Below are 25,668 nucleotides of genomic sequence, written 5' to 3' on the forward strand. Positions count from 1 at the left end.
CGCGTTACTTTTTGATAATTTTTATTTTTTGAACACATGCTAATTGACTTAAAAGAAGGTCTATCGCGTTACTTTACGACATGTTTCCAAAAATGGTGATATGACCTCTGTCAACTTATAAGTCATGTCTGTCAAATTAACCTCGAGGTACTTGTTCTCAAATTAACCTTTGGGCCTTGCCGGAGTGCTGCAATGTGTCGGCGTCAATTGCAAGATGAGCCACCAAGCTAGTAGTGGAGTTGCCAACATGCTTAAAGTGCACACAACATTGAGTAGTAAGAAGCATGCCTAGGAAATTAATGTGTGCTTAGGGAGGCCCTTTGCTCAAAGAGCAAGTACTCTTTCGGTTATACTATAAGACTAGCCACAGTGGGAGTAACTTCAGCAGTAACATCGAGTCCAACTCAGCAAATTTCCTTATGTGGCAATGAGTTAATGAGGAGGTAGTTTGAGTAACTTAGCTAGTTACTGTAACATCACATGTCCCAGTGCAATATGAGTATATAACCTAATAAATGAAGATTTGCATGTTACCACAGTTATGTTACTACCCACTATGCGAAGAGGCTTCCTATATCGGCAAGCACCAGCTTCCCTACCGATTGCTCATCCAATAGAACTCCCAAGTTTACTATGCTGAGGCTAGAGTAGTCATCAGATGGGTTACCGAATGGGAAGAGGACTCGATGTTAAACTAATGGGATGGGTTACTATAAACGTTTAATTGGCTTAAATGTATATAGTGCTCCGTCCTATTAGTTGAACCTCGAGTTCTTTGTTCTGTAATTTTTGTCATTTTTTGTTTTTTGAACACATGTTAATTGAAGGTCTATCGTGTTACTTTTTGATAATTTTTGTGTTTTGAACACATGTTAATTGGCTTGAAAGAAGGTCTATCGTGTTACTTCATGACATCTTTCCAAAAAAGTGATATGACTTTTGTCAACCTATAAGGAATGTGTGTCAAATTAACCTCGAGGTACTTGTTCTCAAATTAACCTCTGGGTCTTGCAGGAGTACTTGTTTGTTGAACACATGTAAATCGAAGGTCTATCGCGTTACTTTTTGATAATGTTTTTTTTGAACAAATGTTAATTGGCTTGAAAGAAGGTCTATCGTGTTACTTCATGACATCATTCCAAAAAAGTGATATGACTTCTATCAACCTATAAGGCATGTCTGACAAATTAACCTCAAGCTACTTGTTCTCAAATTAACCTCTGGGTCTTGCAAGAGTACTTATTTTTTTGAACACTTCAACTTCTCTTGGTCAACGAAATTTCAAAAAAAGAATAGCTTATTCCTCTGTGTCTCACATGGGTTTCATAATTATAGGAACTGGTTCCATAGCCAACATTGGACTCAATGGAGCTATTTTACAAATATTATCCCATGGATTTATTGGTGCTACACTTTTTTTCCTTGGCAGGAACCGCTTCTGATAGAATGCGTCTTGTTTATCTCGAAGAACTGGGGGGGATATCTATCCCAATGCCTAAAAATTTTACCATGTTTAGTAGCTTTTCAACGGCTTCTCTTGCCCTACCAGGAATGAGTGGTTTTGTCGCAGAATTAGTAGTATTTTTTGGACTATTACTAGTCCAAAATTTATGTTAATGCCAAAACACTAATTACTTTTGTAATGGCAATTGGAATGATATTAACTCCTATTTATTTATTATCTATGTTACGCCAGATGTTCTATGGATACAAGTTATTTAATGTTCCAAACGCAAATTTTGTGGATTCTGGACCACGAGAACTCTTTATTTTAATCTGTATCTTTTTACCAGTAATAGGAATTGGTATTTATCCAGATTTTTTTCTCTCCCTATCCGTTGACAGGGTAGAGGCTCTCTTATCCACTCGAAGGTCTATCGTGTTACTTTTTGATAAGTTTTGTTTTTTGAACACATGTTAATTGGCTTGAAAGAAGGTCTATCATGTTACTTCATGACATCTTTCCAAAAAAAGTGATATGACTTCTGTCATCCTATAAGGCATGTCTATCAAATTAACCTCGAGGTACTTGTTCTCAAATTAACCTCTAGGCCTTGCAAGAGTGCTGCAATGTGTTAGCGTCAATTGCAAGATGAGCCGGCAAGCTAGCAGTGAAGTTGCCAACATGCTCAATGTGCATGCAACATTGAGTAGAAAGAAGCATGCCCAGGAAATTAATGTGTGCTTAGGGAGGCCTTTGCTCAAAGAGCAAGTGTATATAAGGTACGATCGGCAGGAGATAACCCACAAGTATAGGGGATCATTTGTAGCCTTCTTCGATAAATAAGAGTGTCAAACCCAACGAGGATCTAAAGGTAGAACAAATATTCCCTCAAGTTCTATCGACCACCGATACAAACTCTACACACACTTGACGTTTGCTTTACCTAGAACAAGTATGAAACTATTTTGCAAGAATAAACTACGAGTACTTTGTGAGAATAAAACTATGGATAAATTGCAAGGTAATAAAACTAGATAGCTTTTGTCAACAAGAAAGTCATATGTCCCTAGGCAATCGATAACAAGTACCAGTAATCATTCTTGCAATTTTATATAAGGGAGAGGCATGAGCTAACATACTTTCTCTACTTGGATCATATGCACTTATGATTGGACCGCTAGCAAGAATCCGCAACTATTAAAGATCATTAAGGTCGTGAAACCCAACCATATAGCATTAAGTATCAAGTCCTCTTTATCCCATACGCAACAACCCACGTACTCGGGTTTAAGGTTTTGTCACTCTCGCAACCCACCATAAGCAAATCATGAACGTATTGCAGCACCCTACAGCAGGGACCCCTCACATTTGTGCAAGATGGAGGGCACCGTAGGACAGCACCATAAATAAAATATACAATCATATGAACCAAGATCATGATTAACCCACAGGACAAAACAGATGTACTCAAACATCATAGGATAACCATAGATCATTGGGAAATAATATATGGAGTTGAGCACCATGTTTAAGTAGAGATTGCAGCGGGGAGAAGGGGTGTTACCCCACTGCATAGAGGGGGAGAAAGTTGGTGTTAATGATAGCAAGATTGTTGATGTAGATCGCCGTCACGATCCTTGCCCCGGCGGCACTCCTGCGCCACCGGGAGAGAGGGGGAGAGAGCCCCCCTCCTTCTTCTTCTTCCTTGCCCCCCTAGATGGGAGGAGAGTTCCCCCTCTGGTCCATGGCCTCCATTACGGCGGAGGGGCGGGCGCCCCTCCGAGATTGGATCTCCCTCTCTAGTCTCTTCAGTTTCCCGTTCCGTAGATCTGGCCGAAAACCGTTTCTTATATTCCGGGAGACCTGTAACTCCGATTGCGCTGAGATTTTAACACGGTTTTCTAGGATATAGGCTTCCTTGTGCCCGAAGTAGAGCTCCAACCGACGTACGAGGTGAGCACAACCCACCACCACGCGCCTGGCCCCTGGGGAGCGCCCTGGTGTCTTGTGGGCACTGTGGGCCCCCGTTTGCGGTGATTCCAACTCCCAAAAATCACATATATTCCAAAATAATTCTCTGTAAAATTTTATTGCATTTGGACTTTGTTTGATTGTATTTTCTGCGAAACAAAAAACAGGCAACAAATAGGAACTGGCACTGGGCACTGGATCAATAGGTTAGTCCAATAAATCATAAAAAAAGTTGCCAAAAATATGTGAAAGTTGTATAATATTGGCATGAAACAATCAAAAATTATGGATACGACGGAGCCGTATAAGCATCCCCAAGCTTAATTCCTGCTCGTCCTCGAGCAGGTAAATGATAAAAAAGATATTTTTTATGTGGAATGCTACCTAGCATAAACTTGATCATATATCTAATCATGGCATGAATATTAAGACATGAGTGACTCAGAGCAATAGTCTAGTCTATAATTTGACATAAAGACATCAGTACTCAGGCATCCCAACAAACAATCATGTCTTTCAAAATATCGATGCTAAAGAAAGCTATCCCTACAAAATCATATAGTCTTGTCATGCTATGTCTTCTTAACACAAAGTATTTATCATGCACAACCCTGATGACAAGCCGAGAAATTGGTTCGTACTTTTTAACGCGCTTCAGCTTTTTCAACCCTCATGCAATACATGAGCGCAAGCCATGGATATTGCACTACGAGTGGAATAGAGTATAATGATAGGGGTAAATATAGAGAAAACAAAAAATAAGAAAGTCTCACATCCACACGGCTAACCAATGGGCTATGGAGATGCCCATCAATTGATATCAACGTGGGGAGTAGGGATTTCCATGCAACAGATGAACTAAGAGCTATAAGTGTATAAAAGCTCAATATGAAAACTAAGTGGGTGTGCATCTAATCCTATAATGAAAAGTTCCCACTAGTATATGTAAGTGACAACATAGGAGACTCTCCATATGAAAAATGTGGTGCTACTTTGATGCACAAGTGTGGAACTAGCATGCCCCTTCTCTCTTTTATTTTCTTTATTTTCTTTTTTCTTTCTTTCTTTTTTTCTTTTTTTCTTTTTTATATTTTTCTCTCTCTCATTGTCTGGAGTCACATCCCGACTTGTGGGGGAATCATAGTCTCCATCATCCTTTCCTCACTAGGGCAATGCTCTAAAAATGAATAATGATGATCATCACACTTCTATTTACTTATAACTCAAAAGAAATAAAAATTACAACTCAATACCTATGACAAAGTATGACTCTATATGAATGCCTCTGGCAATACCAGGCTGTGCAATGATCTAGTGTAACATGTATAAAAAATGATGAACGGTGGCTGAGCCACAACTACTATGTCAGCTATATGATCATGCAAAGCAATATGACAATGAATGCTCAAGTCATCAAACGGAAGCGGTGGAAGTTGCATGGCAATATATCTCGGAATGGCTATGGAAAGGCCATAATAGGTAGGTATGGTGGCTGTTTTGAGGAAGATATAATAAGGCTTATGTGTGATAGAGCGTATTGTATCACGGGGTTTGGATGCACCAACGAAGTTTGCACTGACTCTCGAGGTGAGAAAGGGCAATGCACGGTACCATAGAGGCCAGCAAATTGCGGAAAGGTAAGAGTGCGTATAATCCATGGACTCACATTAGTCATAAAGAACTCATATACTTATTGCAAAAGTTTATTAGCCCTCGAAGCAAAGTACTACTATGCATGCCCCTAGGGGGATAGATTGGTAGGAAAAGACCATCGCTCGTCCCCGACCGCCAATCATAAGGAAGATAATCAATAATAAATCATGCTCCAACTTCATAGCATAACGAGAGACTATACGTGCATGCTTCGGGAATCACAAACCTTAACACCAATATTCCTACTAACCACAACTGTTTACTAGTACCTCCCACATATTCCATCTCTGTATCGCAAAACTATTGCAAGGAATCAAACATATCATATTCAGTGATCAACAAGTTTTATGTTAGGATTTTATGATTGACCATGCAATTGACCAATTCATGTTAACTCTGTAAATAGATGTAAGTGAAGCATGAGAGTTTAATTCTTTCTACAAAAGACCAAGCTCTAATAAATATAAGTGAAGCAAAAGAGCATTCTTCAAATAATGGTTTTCTATGTGAAGAGAAATAGGCAATCCAAACTTCAAATGATATAAGTGAAGCACATGAAGTATTCTATAAAGCCATACTCAAAAGATATAAGTGAAGTGCAATGAGCATTCTATAAATCAACCATGGACTATCTCATACCAGCATGGTGCATAAAATAAAAGTGAAAAATAAACACAAAAGACGCTCCAAGATTCACATATATCACATGAACAAAACGAGAACGAAAACATACTAATACTTGTTGATGAAAGATGGGATGCCTTCCGGGGCATCCCCAAGCTTAGACGCTTGAGACTCCTTGAAAATTTACTAGGGTGCCTTGGGCATCCCCAAGCTTGAGCTCTTGCCTCTCCTCCTTCTTCTCATATCGAGACCTCCTCGATCTTTGATCACTTCATCCACACAAAACTCAACAGAAAGCTTGGTAAGATCCGTTGGTATAATAAAGCAAATCACTACTCTAAGTACTGTTGCAAACCAATTCATTTTTTGCATTTTAGCTACTGTAATATAACTTTTCCATGGCTTATACCACCGATAAAAATCGATAGTTTCATCAAAACAAGCAAAACAATGCATCAAAAATAGAATATGTCTTAAGCAAGATAGTCTGTAGTAATCTGAACATTCACCATACTTCTGGTACTCCAAAAATTCTGAAAAATTAGGAAAACATAAAAAAATTGTATAATAAGACTGTGCAAAATGTTTCAGAAACTTTTGACGTTCCAGTAAAAATGTAAAATTGTGCACTACGGCCAAAGTTTCTGGTTTTGCACCGCACATACCAACAAGCAATCTACTCATCCTAAAGGCAAATCTTGGCACATTATTTTTATATTAAAATGGAATTATACAAGGGGATAACTATTTTTGTGAGAATCTTCATGAAAAATTCTACATTGTTTCCATGATCATGAACACAAGTGTTCAAGGTCGACCCTCACTTCTCCAATGCATAACTTCCAATCGCTTCCTTTTGTGAATTTTTTTAAGTCCCCCTCTATATTTTTTGTTTTAAACTTTATAAAATCACTCAACGGAAATAAATGAATCTCTAAAACTTCCGGGTTGTCTCCCTGGCAGCGATTTCTTTAAAGCCAGTAAACTAGGCATAAAGTGCTCAAGTAATGGATCCACCCGGATCCCAAGGTATATCAAAGCCAATTTTGATTAATAATGATTTGGCATTTAGTAGTGAGCACAAAGCAACATATATCATGCAATGACGAAGTCTAACTCTCTTCCTATGCATCAGCATATCATAAAAGAACAATTCATGCACATCAAGTAAAGGCCAATACATAGCATAAGCAGTTTCTTGCAATTTTATCATGTGAAGAACGACGGGAAGCTTGCTTACTACGCCTTCTCCCTCGCTAACGCGCGCGTGGTGGCTCGCAGCACGAGGAGAAACTTTTGCTTACAAGCGGTGGACATGCAGCGGTTCATTTGGTGTTAGATTGCCAGGGGTAGTACTACTGTAGTACCATGATTATTGTTCAACTTCCAGAAGAGGCTAAGAGCCAAGCGCTAGGTCGCCTACTAACCTAGTATAGTATACTACTATAGCCAAAGCTGGTCCACCTTTTTAGAGCATGGTTAATTAATATAGGCGGCTCTTGCAGCAGCACATCATTTAGAGCAAGTACTACTCTCTTCGTATTACCTTTGTCTAGGTGAATAAGTCATTCACGTAGTTCTAGGTCATCGATTTGAGGAATTAAATATGTGTTATATGTCATGAAAAGTATATCACTAGATTTCTACACGAATGTAGTTTCTAAATATATATTTTTTGTCACATATAATAATATTTAGATAGTTAAATCGTCGACCTAGAACTACATGAATGACTTATTCACCGAGATGGAGGTAGTAGGAACTTAAAACGCAGGAATAGGGAAATTATGAGGGGCTGTCTCCAATAGTGTTCCTCGGCTCGCACCTAACATCACGGTGGTCGAACTTGGAGTCATTCATCTAGTACACGTGGCATCTCAGATCTGGACACAAGGTGACGTACACTGTCAAGGTCCACGGTCAAGGGGGTCAGGGCGGACGTGACCTCTCACTGCGTCCGCCATTTGAAGTGGCGCGTCAGCCCAGGGCGCCGCCTGCTGCACTCACAGTTGTACCCGCCTCCTTGCCGCATTCAAAAACCTACATTTAAGCCCGCATGGAATGCGAGAAACCCACTCCAGCCACACACGTCCGTTTAGGAGCAGGACGACGGCCAAGCTCCTCCTTCCACCATTTTGTCCACTCTTTCGGCGGCATCCGACGAGCAGGAAGAGTAGTTCTCCGGCATAAAAGCCATTTGGGTGGCCCGCCGAGCCCGACAGTTATGAGCGAGGCAGCTCGCTGCTCCACCTACCTCGCCTAGCCCATCGGAGGCAGTTGTCGCATTAAGCCAGCGCGTGCTTCCACAGCTGGCCGCTCCAATACAGCTCGAGGAAGAGTGCCGAATTGCTCCACGCCGGCTTGTCGGGGAGCACGATGGCACGGGCATCGTCGCTGCCCTCAATGTTGTTGCGTCATACAACGCCTCCAGTGTCTGCGACTGCGCCATCCACCGTCGACACGCGCGTAGCCGCGACATGCGGGCAGAGAAAGAAGCCCCCGTGGTTGTTGATGAGGTAACGCGGCTACCCGGATGTCGACGAGGTGACGGCCAACACATCTCCACCCACCACCATCATCGAGGAGAAGTAGAACACGGGAGGCCGCCGCCGATTGTATCCCATGAAGGCCACCGCCGAGGCTACGCTGGCGAATACAACCAATGTCTTGCACAGTTCTTCTTCTGTCGGATTCTAGAGGAGGACAAAGAGATCGGGCGGCGACCATTTAGATTAGGTATATTAATTCTACCAGGATGGTTGTAATGGGAGTATCATAAGTAGTATCATGCATGCCAACTAGTAGGCAAATATGAAGAGGTGGCATAGAATTAAATGAAGAATGAGAGGGTTGAGTATCATATTGTGATACGTATGGAATTAAGTTACTTCCACTGTGGTTAGTCTTAGGCCTTGTTTGGTTCAACCTCCTCCCAAGGGGTTTGGAGAGGAATGGAGGGGAATTTGGCTTGTACATGATTTAATCCCCATAATCCCTGTTAATATATGTATATTGCGTGCATGTTATTTGACCCCTCATTTTGCCGCGCTACAACCAGTGTGAGTGTCTGCATGCAGTACACCATCCTCTAATTTGGTGGATGCCAAGCCAGCCCGAAAAGGAGCTATAACTTCTTTTTCAAGTTGAAAAATGTTATCGATGAGGAGCCATAACTAAGCTGGAGGCGTCTCTTATTTTTTTCGAATGGGCAATAAGCTGGAGAGTTGGAGAGTGTCTCTAATGGGTTACCTCTAGCGTTAAGGCCCTCCAGTACGAAACACGGGCAGCCGACTGGGTCGTTACAAAATCCTATCCATCTTAAAGCCCATCTGTTTTTGTTTTTGCGAGGAGAAGCCCATATTTATTGACAGGGGGCAATCCCAGAAAAACCCTCCTTCCTCCTCGCTTCCACTTATACTGCAGCTCGCTGGACTCTCCCACTTCCGTCTCCCCCTAATTCCCCCCGCTCCCCATCTTCCTCACTTGTCCAGAAAACCCCCGCTCACCTTCTTCCTCACTCGTACAGAAAACACATGCTCATCTTCTTCCCCTCCTACAGAAAACCCCAGCCCTCCTTCTTCCCCACTCACACTGCCACTAGGCTCGTCTCTGGCTAATCTGCTCAAACTTGTGAGCTCGGCGCGATGCCCGCAAGGAAAATGGAGTCGGCTGGCCCCAACACCAAGAAGATGAGGCTCCCGCCAGCGGTGACGCAGGTTGTAGATCCCGCACCCGGCAACGTGGGGAGAAGCAGCGACCCCCCCACCCAAATCTGAGGAACCGGTAGAATCTCTGGTGGACCTCATCAGCAATCTCTCGGACGACATCCTTGAGGAGATCATCTCGCTTCTCCCCACCGAGGATTGCTGCCACACACAAGTCCTCTCAACTCGGTGGCACCCTCTATGGCGCACCGCGCCCCTCAATCTCGACTGTCGTCAGATATATGTGCTTCCTGAATTTGATATCGTCAGAGACGCCGTCTCCTCTCACCAGCAGGGCCCCGTTCAATGCCTCTACATCTCGACACGCTACCTGCTGTCCACACCCGGCATGGTGGATGCTTGGCTGACATCCCCTGAATTCGAAAAACTCCAGCAGTTTAGGTTATACCATTACCACGAAACCGAACACCAAGAATTTCTGCCCACACCACTGTTGTCCATCTTGTGCTTTTCCTCCTCTCTCCACACCTCCACCATCGCCCAGTGCCATCTACCAGACGATCTGGTACAAATGCTTCGACTCCCACTGCTAAAAAAACTTTCGCTTGTGTTGGTTCATTTGTCGGAGGCCTCACTGCACAGCATCATCCACTCCAGTTGCCCTGCCCTGGAGCGCCTGCTGATTGTTTTGGGAATAGAAATCCCTATCAGTTGTCTCCAAATAAAGTCGCCTCACCTTAAAAGCATTGGAATGTGTTTTGAAGGACATCAGCTCATCATCGAAGATGCCCCTTCACTTCAAAGGTTGCTCCTTCATTATTGTTATAAACCTTGGCAAATAATTGTCATATCTGCGCCCAAACTGGAGTCCTTGGGTGTAATTCATGATCCGTTTAATGATCACAAGAAGTTGGTGTTTGGCTCCTCACCTTTTCAGGTACCGTATATTACCATCTACACATTTGTAATCATAATCTACGTTTTCCATTTGTGCGCATAAGTTTTATATCATCTTGGAGTACACTTTGGGTACTATTATTATGTTATATGCTCAATGAAGAGTTTGTCCATGGATAGCCTATCAATGTTGCTGGATTCTTTCAAGATCTTATATATCAAAAAGTTTAGTTATGATCAGAACATAATTATTGGCTTGTTGCGATGCTTTCGATCTCTAGAGAATTTATATATAAACATGCAACATTGAAAGATCGTATATACTGCACTAGAATTAACCGTTCAGCTGTTGCTCTTACGACATACTCTTTTTTCAGACCTTAACTGTTTTCAAATCTTCATGTCTACTTAGGCACTGCAACCACATGGAGAAAAATGTATAACCAATCGGTGGCGTAATAAGCACCAGGATTTTCTTAGTTCTCATGACATTCTTTTGAGGATAATAATGATGGAAGGATATGCATCCAACCAGGCAAACAGAAGCTTTGTCGCATTCTTCCTGTTGAATGTGAGGTTACTATTGTCCATGAGGCTTAAGTTTTACAACAAGATATTTCTCACGAACGGACACGTTGAATAGCAAAAAAAAGAAGTTTCACGTGGACAAATGGGCTTCTAAATGTGCTCGTCTTCTATTTACAACAAATTGTAGTCATCCTGAAATAATATTTTTTTCCACAGGATTTTGAATTTATGGATCAGACCGATCCATTTGTTTGTGACTGCGAAAAAGAGTGGTTGGGTTAGATGTTACTGCCATGTTCAATCTGGGTTTTGTCTAAATTTGATTAACAATTAATCCTTGGGCTTTTTGTATCATTTGTAAGCTTGAGTTGCATGTTGTTACCCTCGTACTCCCCTCGGCCTGCCACTACACTGTCGCATATTCCACGGCTCCTATTTGTTCCCGTCCGAGGCCTCGCAGTTGTTCTCCGCCTTGGTTCGCTCGCTGTGCCCGCCGCCGTCTGGCATTGTCAACATGGTCAACAACCGAGAGGAATCAGAAGATGACTGTACGGGAAGAGGTTGACAGTAGGGACCCACCAGGGTCATTGCATTACGCAAGCAGGTGCCTCGTTATTACAAGCCAAAAAATACTTCCTCCTAATTGTTTGACAACTAGGTCCCATGCCATTGTCAATGTAGTCAATAAAGGAGAAAATTACACAACGAGCGGATAACACCAAGGATCCAGCAGCTCGCCCAGTTGTTTTTTAGTTTCAGAGACGGAGCTCAACTGCGCGCTGTGTAGAGGTTGTGGCCCATCTATCCCACGCTTACGCTTTTATTTAAGCACATGATGAGCCCAGATGATATCTTTTTTCTTTCTAAAAATGGCTAGCCCAGTTCTTTTTCTAGAGAATACCAAAACTGGGGCCTATTTTCTTTTCTCAGCCCTGCTGGGCTGCAAATCTTTCAAGACGAGGAGGGATGTAAGTAGTAAGAAATGGGCTTCCCCAGAAAATGGGCTATAAGTTGTAAGAAATGGGTTGTAAATTTTTAAACCAAAGCCAACCGGCAATTACATTAAAATATCATTTTCTGGATTTCTCTACTCTTATAAAAAGCAGAGTTGGTAATGATGGTGTGCCTGCCATCCTGCAATATAGGCCGTCCGATCTATATCTAACGGATAGGAAGGAAACTATGACAATTACCCGCACTCCTCTCCACATTTGTAGATACGGCCTTCCCTCGTTCATCCTTTTCTCCCACAAGATAAACTACTCATACGAATGCACCTTCATGTTCCGTGCAACGCACGAGCATCTTGCTAGTTAAGATTTTAAATTTCATTCATTTTTTGCAGAGAATTTTTTTTGAATTTTATTTTGATATAATTTTTTTAAAATTATTTTTAGCGTAACTCAAAATTTCATGATTAAAAGAGTTTGGACCCCATCGAAATATGCAAAATTTCATTGAATTTTTTAGCAGTGCCCAGAATATATGGTCTGTAATGCTAATAAAAAGAATATGGGCTACAAAATATCCTTAAAATTAGAAAATGGGCTGTAAATTATTGAAAATAATGGCTAATGGGTTGTATGATGTTTTCGACAGATTTGGAGGCTAACTTCTAGGCCTACTAGGTTGACGATGACGCTGTCCTAAAAAAAATTTGACGCGTACACAAGGCTTTGACAACTTAGTCAACGCAGAGTAGTGACTGTTGGATGTCCATCCAATGGCCGCCGTGCTTCTTGAACTCTGATGTTCCTGCTCCTGCCGCCCAAACCAGCGCCGATGGGACTGCCTGCTCCCTCCTCCCGTGGCCAGTTGTGCTGCCGCCAGGCCATCCCTCTACCCACCCGCACATCATGTTATTTTCCGGTGACGTCGGACTCAGCTCGCAGCCGACCAGTCAGCGCTCGTACTCCCCTCAGCATGGGCATCCGCTGTTGTGGCTTCGCCGGCTCCGGGTCGCTCCCTTCCCGGGCCTCTCCCTCGTCCATCGCGTTTGTGCTCTCAGCGCGACGAGGTCAACATGGTCAACAAACAACTGCCATCGGAAGAGGCTAACAGTAGGGACCCACTCAAGCAAGTGCCTCCTTATTACGCGCAAAATAATGATTCCTCCACCTGACAGCTAAGCCCACCAAAAGGGCCTATGTATTTCTCGTAACGAACGTTCCTCCCGCTGACAGCTCGGACCCACCAGCTATATCTTCGCATGCTAGGAAGTGCCTCCTTATTACGCACAAAAAATGAATACTGCCCCTACTAACTAGGACCCACCATAGTGGGAGGCTAACTTGACGCGGACGGAGGGTGTTGTCAACTTAGCCAATATGAACGATTCTAGCTCCAGTGATCATACGATGTCCATCCAACGGTCGTAGTGCTTCTTCAACCTCTGGTCTTCTTACTCCAGCCGCCCAAACCAGCGCCGGTCGTGCCGCCTACTCCTTCCTCTCGTGGCCGGATGTGCTGCCGCAGAGGCCTCACCGCCCCTTACTACTCCCACCGCTGGCCAGGCCATCCCTCTACTCACCCACACCCCCTGTTATTCTACGGCAACGGCAGCCTCACACCGCAGCCGAACCAGTCAACCCTCGTACTCCTCTCCGCGTGGGCATCCACTGCCGCATATTCCTCGGCTTTGCGTCGTCCCCTTCCCAGGCCTCGCCGTAGTCCACCGCCTTGGTGCTCTCGGCACGGCGTGGCCAATGTGGTCAAGGAACAGACTTCCATCGTAAGAGTACTATACGTAGAGAGGCTGACAGTTGGGTCCACGGCCGCAGCAAAGAAGTGCAACCTTATTATGCGTAAAATAATGATTCCTCCACCTGACAAGAGGGACCCACCGGATGGGCCATCATATTTCGTGAAAAAATGATTCTTCCCTGATAGCTGGGACCCACCAACTATATCTTCGCACGCAAGGAAGTGCCTCCTTATCCTCCCTGACAGTCGGGACCCACTTGGTCGAAGCATGCGTAGCATTGTCATTCTTGTCGCGAACGTGTACGTACATACTGGTCGATCGGTCTGTTTGCAGCCTGCAACGATGAATCGTGGCCGAGTAAGGAAGGGCATGTGTCGTAGTAGCTAGAGGCGTACACGTAGCATGTACACGTACGTACAACCATGGTGCAAGAAAGTAAATACGGCAACGTACATACATACGGGCAGGGTCTCGAACACCTACTTGCGCATATGTACGGCCAGGGCTCATGTACATGGACAAGCAGCGACAGCGTCTTGTTCATCGGCAGCCAACTGGCTAGGTCGGAATGGAGGAAACAGCGTCATGTGCACCGGGAGCCAAGTGACTGGGTCGGAATGTGTCTTGTTCATCGGGAGGCAAGAGACTAGATCAGAATGGGTCGTGTTTAATGGGAGCTTACTAGCTTGGACATAATAGTCAAAATGGGGTCTGGCGTACTGCAAAACATAGGAAAACGGCCTTGTGTTCGACCGCATATGGTCAAAACAAGGTCCTGTTCATCGCGTAGGGTGTGGCATACTGTAAAACGGAGGAAACGGACTTGTGTTCGAGCTCCTACGATCGAAACGGGGTGCTATTGATCGGGAGGGGTGTGGCGTCCCGCAAAACGGGACTCCACGGGCTAGTGTTCATCTCCACCATTGACCTCCTCCAGCCTCCACCTGCGACTGTTCATCCACGGGCTCCTGTTCATCCAGCCTCCACCGCTCCTCCACCAGCTACTGTTCAACCAGCCCTCTCCACGGGGTCCTGTTCAACCACCCCTCCATGGGCTACTATTCATCTAGCCCTCCACCGGTTACTATTCAACCAGCCCTCCATGGGGTCCTATTCATCCACCCCCAACCGGCTTGATCGGGGTCCTGTTCATCCAGGGGCAACGGCCTCTACTACCACGGGGTCCTGTTCATCCAACCCCCCACCAAGAACTGTTCATCCAACCCCCAACAATGCTCACTGTTCATCAAGAGGCAGCAGGTTTGATCGGCTTCAGTTAGCAGCACTAGCGAAGGAATCGCTCGATCGAGTTCAGTTAACAGCCAGATCGATCCATCACTCGGGTTCAGTTACGCGTAGCCTGCTATGCAACCACTCAAGTTTAGTAGGCAAATGCCTCGCTCAGGTTCAGTTAGATCCCAATGCCTCGCACCCACGCGCGTACGTGTATGAGAGAACCGCGCATCGCTCGGCCCCCGGCCACACACCGTAAACGGGAACTCCCCGATATTTTCCTCGCCCTCGCTTCTACCATGGTTTTTTCCATCATGGACGGCCCAAGAATGTCATTCAGCTGTGTCTCCGGCCCGCCTAGGACGAAATGACCATTTTCTGTCTTGATTTTTTGTCATAGAAGTAGGAGCCCACCACATCTATGATGATACAGGGTTTTGTCACAATTATCGTCATAGAAGTGTCATAAGCATGATAGAAAAAAATTCGTTTGGCCCAAAATGTCACAGATGTGTCTTTTTTTGTAGTGGTAGGACAAAAGATGTCATGCAAGTTCCTATTATAAGCACGTATGACTATATACGGAATGCATGCCTACATTACATTGATGAATTCGAGCTATTGTGTATCGCCCTAGGTTGTGACTGTTATATGACGAATTTCATCCAACACAAATATCCATCACTGATCCAATACCTACGCTTTTCTCGTTTTGAACTTTCCTAACTTACTCTGTTGCTGCTGCTATTACAATCACTACAAAACTGCTTCTGTTACTGTTACCGTTACTATTGCTACTGTTATTATTGCTATACTATTGTGCTACTAAGCACTTTGCTGCAGATATTTAGTTCTATAGGTATGGTTGGATTGACAACTCAACCACTAACACTCATAAATATTCGTTGGCTCCCCTTGTGTTGAAATCAATAAATTTGGGTGAAATACTACCCTCGAAGACTGTCGCGATCCCTTATACTTGTGGGTTATCAAGACCTTTTTGGCGCCGTTGCTAGGGAGCATAGCTCTATCTGTTGAGTCATTTGGGAATTATATCTGTTGATCACTATGAAGAATCTGAAGACGCTAAGACAAAGATCGTACCCTCTAAGACGAGAGGAGGTAAGGAACTGCCATCACACTATGCACTTGATTCACCATCTGTTTTAAATAGGCTTGTGACACCACCACCTGCTATTCATTCTGATATGTCGCAAGTAATTGATGATGATACTTCTGCTATAAATGAAACTTGTGATGATGATAGTACTCTTTTTGATAAAACTGTGCCATTAGGTGAATTTCTTGATGAACAACTTGCTAAAGCTAAAGAACTTGAGAATATTGAAACTGATGAAAATTGTGATTCACCTATTATGCCTAGCTCTCCTACCAGAGTTGAAATGACTCAGATACCTAAGGTTATGTTATGGATGAGGAGATAGATAGAGAAATTCTTGCTTGTAATGATAGAGATGATGTTAAGAAATTAATGAGTAAGCTGAAAGAAAAGGCTATGATAGAAAGAATGAAATATGATCCTAAGCTTCCTACTTCTCCTATCTCTGTTACTCACAAGGATTATGAATTCTCTATTGATCTTGAGTTAATTACTTTGGTAGAATCCGATCCTTTCCATGGTTATGAAACTGAAACCATTGTGGCACATCTTACTAAATGGAATGATATAGCCGCCCTATTTGCTCATGAGGACAAAATTCACTACTATTTTTGTTCTTAAGTTGTTTCCTTTCTCATTAAAGGGTGGTGCTAAGAAATGGTTTAATACCCTTGCTCATGGTTGTGTGCATAGTCCCCAGGATACGATATACTACTTTGAAAAATATTTTACTGCTCATAAGAAACAATTTGCCTTACAGGAAATATTTTACTTTGTGCAGTCTGAAGAAGAGAATCTCCCTCAAGCTTGGGGGAGGCTTCTCCAATTACTTAATGCTTGGCCTGACCATCCTCTTAAGAAAAATGAAATACCTGATATCTTTTATAATGGACTAACTGATGCTTCTAGGGACTACCTAAATAGTTGTGTTGGTTGTGTTTTCAGGGAACAAACTGTTGAAGAAGCCGAAGAATTATTAAATAATATATTGAGAAATGTCGATGATTGGACCCTTCCTGAGCCACCACCTAAAACAACTCCAACGAAGAAAGGTATTCTATTCCTCAGTCCTAAAGATATGCAAGAAGCAAAGAAATCTATGAAAGAAAAGGGTATTAAATCTAAGATGTTAAGAATTTACCACCTATTGAAGAAATACATGGACTCGATACCCCGACACAGGTATTAAAGGTAAATTCTCTTTATAGATTCGATGAAGGTGATATCCCTATAATACATCTGTTAGTCAATGCTTGGTTATAATGTCAGTAATCAATTGAAACATAATGCCATAATGATTGATCGCTTAAGTAACTTGATGTTTAGGATTGCTAGTGATGTTAGAGGCTTAAGTAAACATTCATCCATGGTTCATACCCAGTTAGAACAAGTTGCTAAGTCACAAAATGAATTACTTAATGAGATGAATAATAAAGTAAATGATCATGTTGTTAGGGTAATGACTAGAGGAGGTAAAATGACTCAGGATCCTTTATATCCTAAAGGTCATCCTAAACGAATTGAGCGAGATTCTCAAAGCATTAATATTGATGCACCTAGTTCATCTAGGAAGAAGAAAAGGAAAATGATAGAACTTTGCATGCTTCTAGTGAACGGGAGGTAGAAAAACCTTCTGAGAATCATAATGATGTTTCTATTTCTCATGTTTAGACACAGTCTGGTAGTGAATGTCCACCTAGTGATGATAATAATGATAATAATGTTCATGTTGATGCTCAACTATATAATGATAAAGAACCTGATAATGATGTAAAAATAGTACCTGGAGCTGATCTTGATAACGGACCTCCTAAGAATAAAATGTATGATAAAAGAGATTTCATTGCTAAAAAACATGGTAAAGAAAGGGAACCATGGGGTCAAAACCCGTGCCTTTTCCTACCAAACCTCTGAAAAATATGGGTGAGGAGGATTTTAAACGCTTTGTTGAAATGCTTAGACCCCTCTTTTTACAAACACGCTTGAATAATATTTTGAAAATGTCTTCATATGCTAAATACATGAAATATATTGTCACTAATAAAAGAATGATACGTGAAGCTGAAATGTCCACCATGCTTGCAAATTATTATTTTAAGGGAGGAATACCTAAGAAGTTAGGAGATCTAGGAATACACACTATACATTGCTCCATTAAAAGAAGTTATGTCAAAAATGCTTTCTGTGATTTAGGAGCCGGTGTCAGTGCTATGCCTTTCTCTTTATATAAAAGACTTGATTTGAATAAGCTGTCACCTACTAAAATATATTTGCAAATGGCTGATAAATCAACTGCTATACCTATTGGAATTTGTGAGAATGTCCCCGTTGTGGTTGCAAAAGTAACTATCTTGACATACTTCTAATTCTTGATATGCCCGAGGATGACAACATCTCGATTATCCTTGGTAGACCCTTTTTGAATACTATAGGGGATGTTATTGATTACAACAAAAGCAAGCTCACATTTCATGTCAATGGTAATGAGCATATGGTTTATTTCCCGAGGAAACAAAGTTCAGTGAATAGTATCAACTCTATTGAAAGAATTGCGAGAATCACTATTGGAGGTTTCGAATTTCCTCTTCCATCTGTCAAAAAGAAATACGAAATTCTTATTGTTGGGGAGGTGCATATCCACGTTGAGGTAATTTAGTATTATACGAAGGTCTTCAGTTTCATTTACTCAGAAATAGTTTGTTAATAAGAGTTGATTAACATTATTAAAGGATTATTTTTTAGGGGCATGTGATCGATGAATTTAGTAAGCACAACCTACTATAATTCAAGCTTGCTCTCTGTTATTTATAGTTAGTAAAGTCAAATGCCCTTATTTCTTGTTTTCTGAGTTATCCATGTAGTAAAAAATGACCCAAAAATAAGAAGTGCTCAGAATGTCGTAAAATTTAAACATGATTTTTCTGGAATATATAAGAATTTTTGGCACTGAATACAACCCAGGGTGGTGCCCCTATTGTTCACAAGGCAACAGGGCACGCCCGACCCTGGGTGCACCAAGATGCCTTGTGGGGCCTACGAGGTCCCACTCACTTAGTGCTTCAGCCCACTTCATCTACTACCTCTAGAAAAAATCGTGGTAGCTCTCTCTCTCTGTCGTGTTCTTGCTTCCAAACCTGAGATATTTGATCTCTTTGCTCAGAGCTCCGTTTCTGAACTGTATTAGGGGATTGCTCCTTGGAATGTGACTCCTCCATTACTCCAATTAGTTTTGGTTTTAGTGGGTTATATTTTGCTTATTTTTCTGCTATTGGCGCTACTGAAAATGAGCTTGTGTGTTGAATTTAGTTGGTTCTAAGTAGTTTGAATGCTTGATATAGCCTCTATACATTCATATGAGTAGTTGCTATCAGTCTTGTGAAGTTTTGTTTACGTCTTTTTTTGGCCCAAATTTTTTTAGAAATTTTTACTTAGGAAAATGAACTTCTTCCGGAGAGGTTCTTCAAGCCGAAGTCCCAAGAGAGTCACCGGAGGTACCCCGGACCATCATCTTCCGCGTAGGATGGAGGTTCGGCCGTGCGAATGGCCACACAACACCTTCATGAACGAAGCCGAGTTTCGCCAAGAATTTACACAATTCATTGGAAATGCCAGGTTGACTGACTTCCTTTCACATGAGTGTGACCAATACCATCTCCTCACAAATTCCTTTGTGCAAAAATTTCTATTTTGTTCCTAGGCTTGATATTCCCATGGTACGCTTTGGTTTATATGCTCAACACTTTTACCACTTGCGGAATTTCTAATGGGGAACCAAGGGAGCCTCAACCAGAGGAGTTCGAGGATTTCCTTCCCACATTAACTGCGGGAGAATATAGGATCGTGTCGAGAGCCCGAGTTACTAGCTTGCATTTTTCTGCTGTGCACTACTTTGGTTTATTTATAGGAAAATGTTTGACTACTAGGGAGGAAGGCAGCACGCTCGGTGCCTCTGACCTCGCCATTTTATGTCGTTCACTTCATCGTGATAACACTTATAGTCTCGGAGCTATTATTGTGCGCCGCTTGCACACTAACAGGACTAGGGGTAAGATTCATGGTTGTATTTATGCTACTCGCCTTGCGAGATGTTTCAAGGTTGATATACGCCATAATGATCATTTGCTACCTAGGATTTACTTAGACCACCAGTCTATGATAGATCACCACTTTATTGATAACCCTCAGCTTCCTCACCACATTCCTTATAACTTAGTCTTTAATGAGGATATTCGTGAGATTATTTCATTTCCTGCATCCTCTTTGTTCGATTCTCATGCCAGGAATGATTACGCCATCCTACCGTCGGATATCATTGCTTACAAGAACAAGTTAGCTGCCGTGCAGAATGAGGTCCGACCTTGGGACTCTCGAGTGCCACAACCGAGCCACTTTCCTACCGGGCCCGATGGATACTACAGATGGTGATTACCAAGCTAGACCAAAAGCCTAAGCTTGGGGGAGTATGTTTTCTCATCGATATTACACTCATGTGCACACATTCATTCCAGTTCTCGGTGTTCATCATTTTTCATTGTATATCCATGTTAGTTTTATTTTCGCTTTCTTTTTGTGTGTTTGAAAAACTTTGAAAACCCAAAGATATTTCTCGCTTCTTTTTGGTTTTCCTTCCTTGTTTAGTTAGTTTCCAGTAGTTAAAATAAAACCCAAGAAGATTTCTTATTTATTCTTTTGTTTGTTGGGAATTCTCATGTGTAAATAGTTTTTCTCCCTTTTTGTTTTTCTTCTTTAATTTGCTTTCTCCTGAAAAAAATAAAAACTCCAAAAATATTTCACCATGTTTCTCTGAAATTCTTTTCTTTCGTTGAGTCATTCTAGGGGGAATACCATGATGAAATTGTTGAGTGGCTCCCATATGCTTTGTTGTCAATCTAACGAAGAGCCTGCATTACCTTTTCTTCTTCTTTGAATAAATTATTTGCAGATTCCAGCTTAGTCCATGGCACTCTTGCACTATTATTATTTTCACATTATTTAGTCATGCAAGTGAAAGGCAATAATGAAGAAGATATGATGAAGTGACTGTGGCAAAGAAAAAATGGTATGAACTCTTCTTGTTTTTGTAAATATGTTTAACTTAGTATCCATGATACAACATACTATGAGTAAACATGTTTCTGAATATAATTAGAGATTATAGTTGCTCATACCATGCCTAAGTAGCCAGGAGTGGATAATGGTTTATCTTGAGCGTCAAGATGAATTGAAATAGTTATGATGTAGTATGTTAGTATGGTATCCTCCTCTGAATAATTCAAGTGGCTTGACTTGGCACATGTTCACACATGTAGTTGATTCAAAACGAATGCAGCCTTTGTGATATCTATGTTCAGGGTGTTTATATCCTACTCATGTTAGTATTCAATGTTAATTATTCACAATGCATGATTATGACCGTTGTCGCTCTCTAGTTGGCTGCTTCTCAATCTATTTGCTAGCCTTCGCCTATACTAAGCGGAAATGTTGCTTGTGCACCCAAAATCCTTAAACCAAAGTTGTTCTAGATGAGTCCACCATATCTACATATATACAGTATTACCCTGCCGTTGCAAGTAAATTTGCATGTGCCATCTCTAATCATTCAAATAATCATCTGTTTTGTGTGCATGTACCGCTCATGGGGTGACAGGGTGGTCAATATCTTCCATGCTAAGAGGGTCATTCTCACAATGGGTGTTTATTCACTTGTGATTGCATGAGAGAGGCTGGTAATTGGGATGCCCAGTCCTATAATCAAAATAAAGAAAAATACAATAAAACAAACTCCCCCGAAAAGTTGAATGTTTGGAGAGCACCCATGAATTTGGCTAGCCATGGTTTGTGTTTGTATGGTTGAAGGGAGAAAACCTTTACCTCTCCGGTTGGGAACCGTCGATAATGTATTTAGCATGGAAGATATTGAAAATCCTTTATCGTGACGTTGGCATGAAAAGCACACCACTCAAATTGTATTCATCTCTGATTTAAGCTTCGAGCTTTGGCACCTCTGCAAATCTCTGCTTCCCTCTACGAAGGGCCAACCTATTTCATGTTATTTACTTTTATTATTAAGTCATCACCTTCTTACTCGAAGCACCTGTCCTGAGAGCGCTATTGTCATTCTTATGCATTGGGTCTAGTTTATGTTGGGTATACCATGATTGGATCTCCCCTACCATGAATTACAATGTTTACTCATTGCTTGAACTTGAAAGGTGCTATGCATTTACGTTTTGCGGTCTCAGAAAGGACTAGCGAGATACCATGTTATCATGATTGTATCGACAAATTGTTGGAATTTGAGATATGTTATTATTGCTCGCTAGTTGATTATTCCATTGATATGAGCAAATATAAATTCTAAGTGTTATCATTTGCATGGTTAGTTCATAATCTTTGCTGAAAACTTGGGTGCTATTTAAGTTTATATATGGATACAAGAACGAAAGAGTTCATAAAAGTTTTTCTTTATCACTTTCAGTTTGTCAACTGAATTGCTTTAGGACAAGCAATGAGTTAAGCTTGGGGGAGTTGATACGTCTCCATCGTATCTACTTTTCCAAACACTTTTGCTCTTGTTTTGAACTCTAATTTGCGTGATTTGAATGAAACTAACCCGGACTAACGTTGTTTTCAGCAGAACTACCATGGTGTTGTTTTTTGTGCAGAAGTAAAAGTTCTCGGAATCGGACAAAACTTTCTAGAGATTTTTTTTATGGGATATATACAAAATACTGAAGCGAAGACCCACCGGAGGGGGCCACCTGTTTCTCACAAAGCAACAGGCCGCACCCTATTATCTTGTGGGGCCCACAGGTGGCCGTATGACCTAATTCCAGCGCTATAAATTCTGTTTCCCCACGAGAAAAATAAGATAAGAAGTTTCATCACGTTTTACGATATGGAGCCACCGCCACCTCCCGCTCTTCATCGGGAGGAGTGAACTAGAGTCCGTTCAGGGCTCTAGAGAGGGGGATTCGTCGCCATCATCATCACAATCCTTCTTCATCAACAACTTCATGATGTTCACCACTGGGAGTGAGTAATTCCTTTATAGGCTTGCTGGACGGTGACGGAGTTGGATGAGATTTTTCATCTAATCGAGTCAATTTGTTAGGGCTTGATCCCTAGAATCCATTAAGTTCTGAGGTTGATGGTGCTATGACTTTGCTATGCTTAATGCTTGTCACTAGGGCCGAGTGTCATGATTTCAGATCTGAACCCTTTATGTTTTCATGAATACAAGTGTGTTTTGGATCCTATCTTGCAAGTTGTATGCACCTATTATGTGTTATGATCCACAGACCCCAAAGTTAAAACAATTGGGATTCACTCCGGTGATGGCTGTAATATGAGGATTTCATGTATTCACTGAGTGCTAATGCTTTGTTCTGGTTCTCTATTAGAAGGAGGCCTTAATATCCCATAGATTTCCTTATGGACCCCACTGCCATGGGAGGGTAGGACAAAAGATGGCATGCAAGTTTTTTATTATAAGCACGTATGACTATATATATACGAAATACATGCCTACATTGCATTGATGACTTTGAGCTATTGTGTATCGCACTAGGTTGTGACTGTTATATGATGAATGCCATCCAACACAAATATCCATCACTGTTCCAATGCCTATGATTTTCTCATATTGATCTTTGCTAAGCTACTTCCATTGTTGCTGCTGTTACAATCACTACAAAACTGCTTCTGTTACTGTTACCGTTACTATTGCTACTATTACGCTTGCTATACTACTATGCTACAAAACACTTTGCTGCAGATATTTAGTTCTCCGGGTGTGGTTGGATTGACAACTCAACTGCTAATAGTCATAAATATTCTTTGGCTCCCCTTGTGTCGAATCAATAAATTTGGGTGAAATACTACCCTCGAAGACCATCACGGTCCCCTATACTTGTGGGTTATCAATGGGGAATGCACAAACCCTCGCCTGAGAGCAAAATCAGGCGGCCCATGCCATGGCCGGACTACCCCCCAAAGAGAAGAAGGAGGATAGCAATGTGTCGGACAGCTCCGGCGATGAGCAGATTTGGCTTGATCCATTTTGTGTCTTCGATCGCTACTTCCATGAAAAAGACAACAAGGGCGCCGCGAAGGGCAAGGTAACCCATTGATGATCTTTGTCCATAGCTAGTATTGTAGGTAGAGTATGCCAATTTTGGGTAGTCTGATAGCATGTGTTGATGTAGTAGCCGAATGTTCCATCATAGAGATAGTTTACGTTGCATGTGTTTGTACGGATTTGAGTTTTGCTAACTAAGGTATATGTATGTGCAAAGAAAAATTTGAGGTGTGATCAATCAATGTATGTAGACGTGCCCGGACTCGTCCGTGAACTTTTGAGCGGTCAGAATTGGTGTATGCACCTATAGATGCTCTTACCCCTTTACTGTTTAATATAGTTGTTGATACCCTGGTGACCCTGGTTAGAAGGGCTTAGGAGCAAGGTTTTATAAAATTTCTAGCCACTCAGATTTATGAAGGTGGCCTTTCTATTTTACAATATGCTGACGACGTGATCTTTTATTTTGAGGACAACTTGGAAGGAGCTAAGAACCTTAAAATTATCCTTTGTGTTTTTGAGTATTTGCCTGGTCTTAAAATTATTATTATTACTAAAGCAAGGTTTACTGTTTTAGTGAGATGGAACTAAAACAGAAGGATTATGCTTAGATTTTTACTTGGATAGTTGGAACTTTTCCTTTTCGTTACATAGGTATGCCTCTACACTACAAGAAGCTTAGTTTTAGCAATTGGAAACCTACATAGGAGAGGTATGATAAGAAAGCAGCTGCCTAGCAGGGCAGCTTGCTTCCTATGGGGGAGAGGCTCGTTCTAACCGAGACTTGCTTGATCAGTGTCATATTATTTCCTTCTTTAGGCTGCCTAAAGGTATCAGTACATGATTTCATTTTTTTCTGAGCCTGTTTGGTTTGGCAAGAAAAGGAGGGGTGATAAATTATCACCTAGTCAATTGGAATGGTGTTTGCCAGCCTAGAGACCAGGGAGGACTGGGGGGTTACTAATCTTGACATTAAAAATGTTAGTCTTCTTTGCAAGTGGCTCTGGAGAAGAGAAAAGGAGGGGGAGATTGGCATAAGATGGTTAGAGCAAAGTATGTGAAGAAGAAAACTATGTCTTAGTATGAACCATCTCCTGGCAACTCCCACTTCTTGAATGGCTTAATGGAAGTTAAGAATATCTTCTATAATTGTTGTTAGAGAGTTGTGGGGGCGATCGTAAAACTAGATTTGGGGAAGATGCCTAGATCCGGTCCTTGTCTATATAACTTAAAATTCCGTAAACATATTATTGTTGAAAAGTATTTAACATGGATTTTAATTGCATTAGGTTAATAAGATGTTTATATGGGGAGACTCTTGATATGTGGAATAAGCTGCTTGATATGTTGTCAAGTGGTCTTGTGTGATAAACATGACAAAGTTAATTGGTTACTTACAGACCCCGTTAGCTTTTCGTTAAATCACTTTATCATTGTCTTATTGCTAGACAAGTTATTTTCCATTTTAAAAAACTTTGGAGGATGAAGGTGCCTCTTCAAGTTAAGGCCTTCCCTTGGTTAGTAATCAAAAATAGGATTCTAACCAAAGAAATTTTTAGCAAAAAGTTTGGAAAGATGCTAAGTTTTGTGAATGTTCTGACTATGAAGATTGTGTGGATCATTTATTTTGCTCTTGCTCCTTAGCTAAGTTTCTATGGAATATTGTGGGATGTGCTCTGGGTAATCAAAGATCTCCAATATTTGGGGGGGAGTAAAGGCCCTTCCCTCTTCGGAAGGCTGTGGGCGAGG

Source organism: Triticum urartu, chromosome 3, assembly GCF_003073215.2.
Source record: "Triticum urartu cultivar G1812 chromosome 3, Tu2.1, whole genome shotgun sequence".
Lineage (NCBI taxonomy): Eukaryota > Viridiplantae > Streptophyta > Magnoliopsida > Poales > Poaceae > Triticum > Triticum urartu.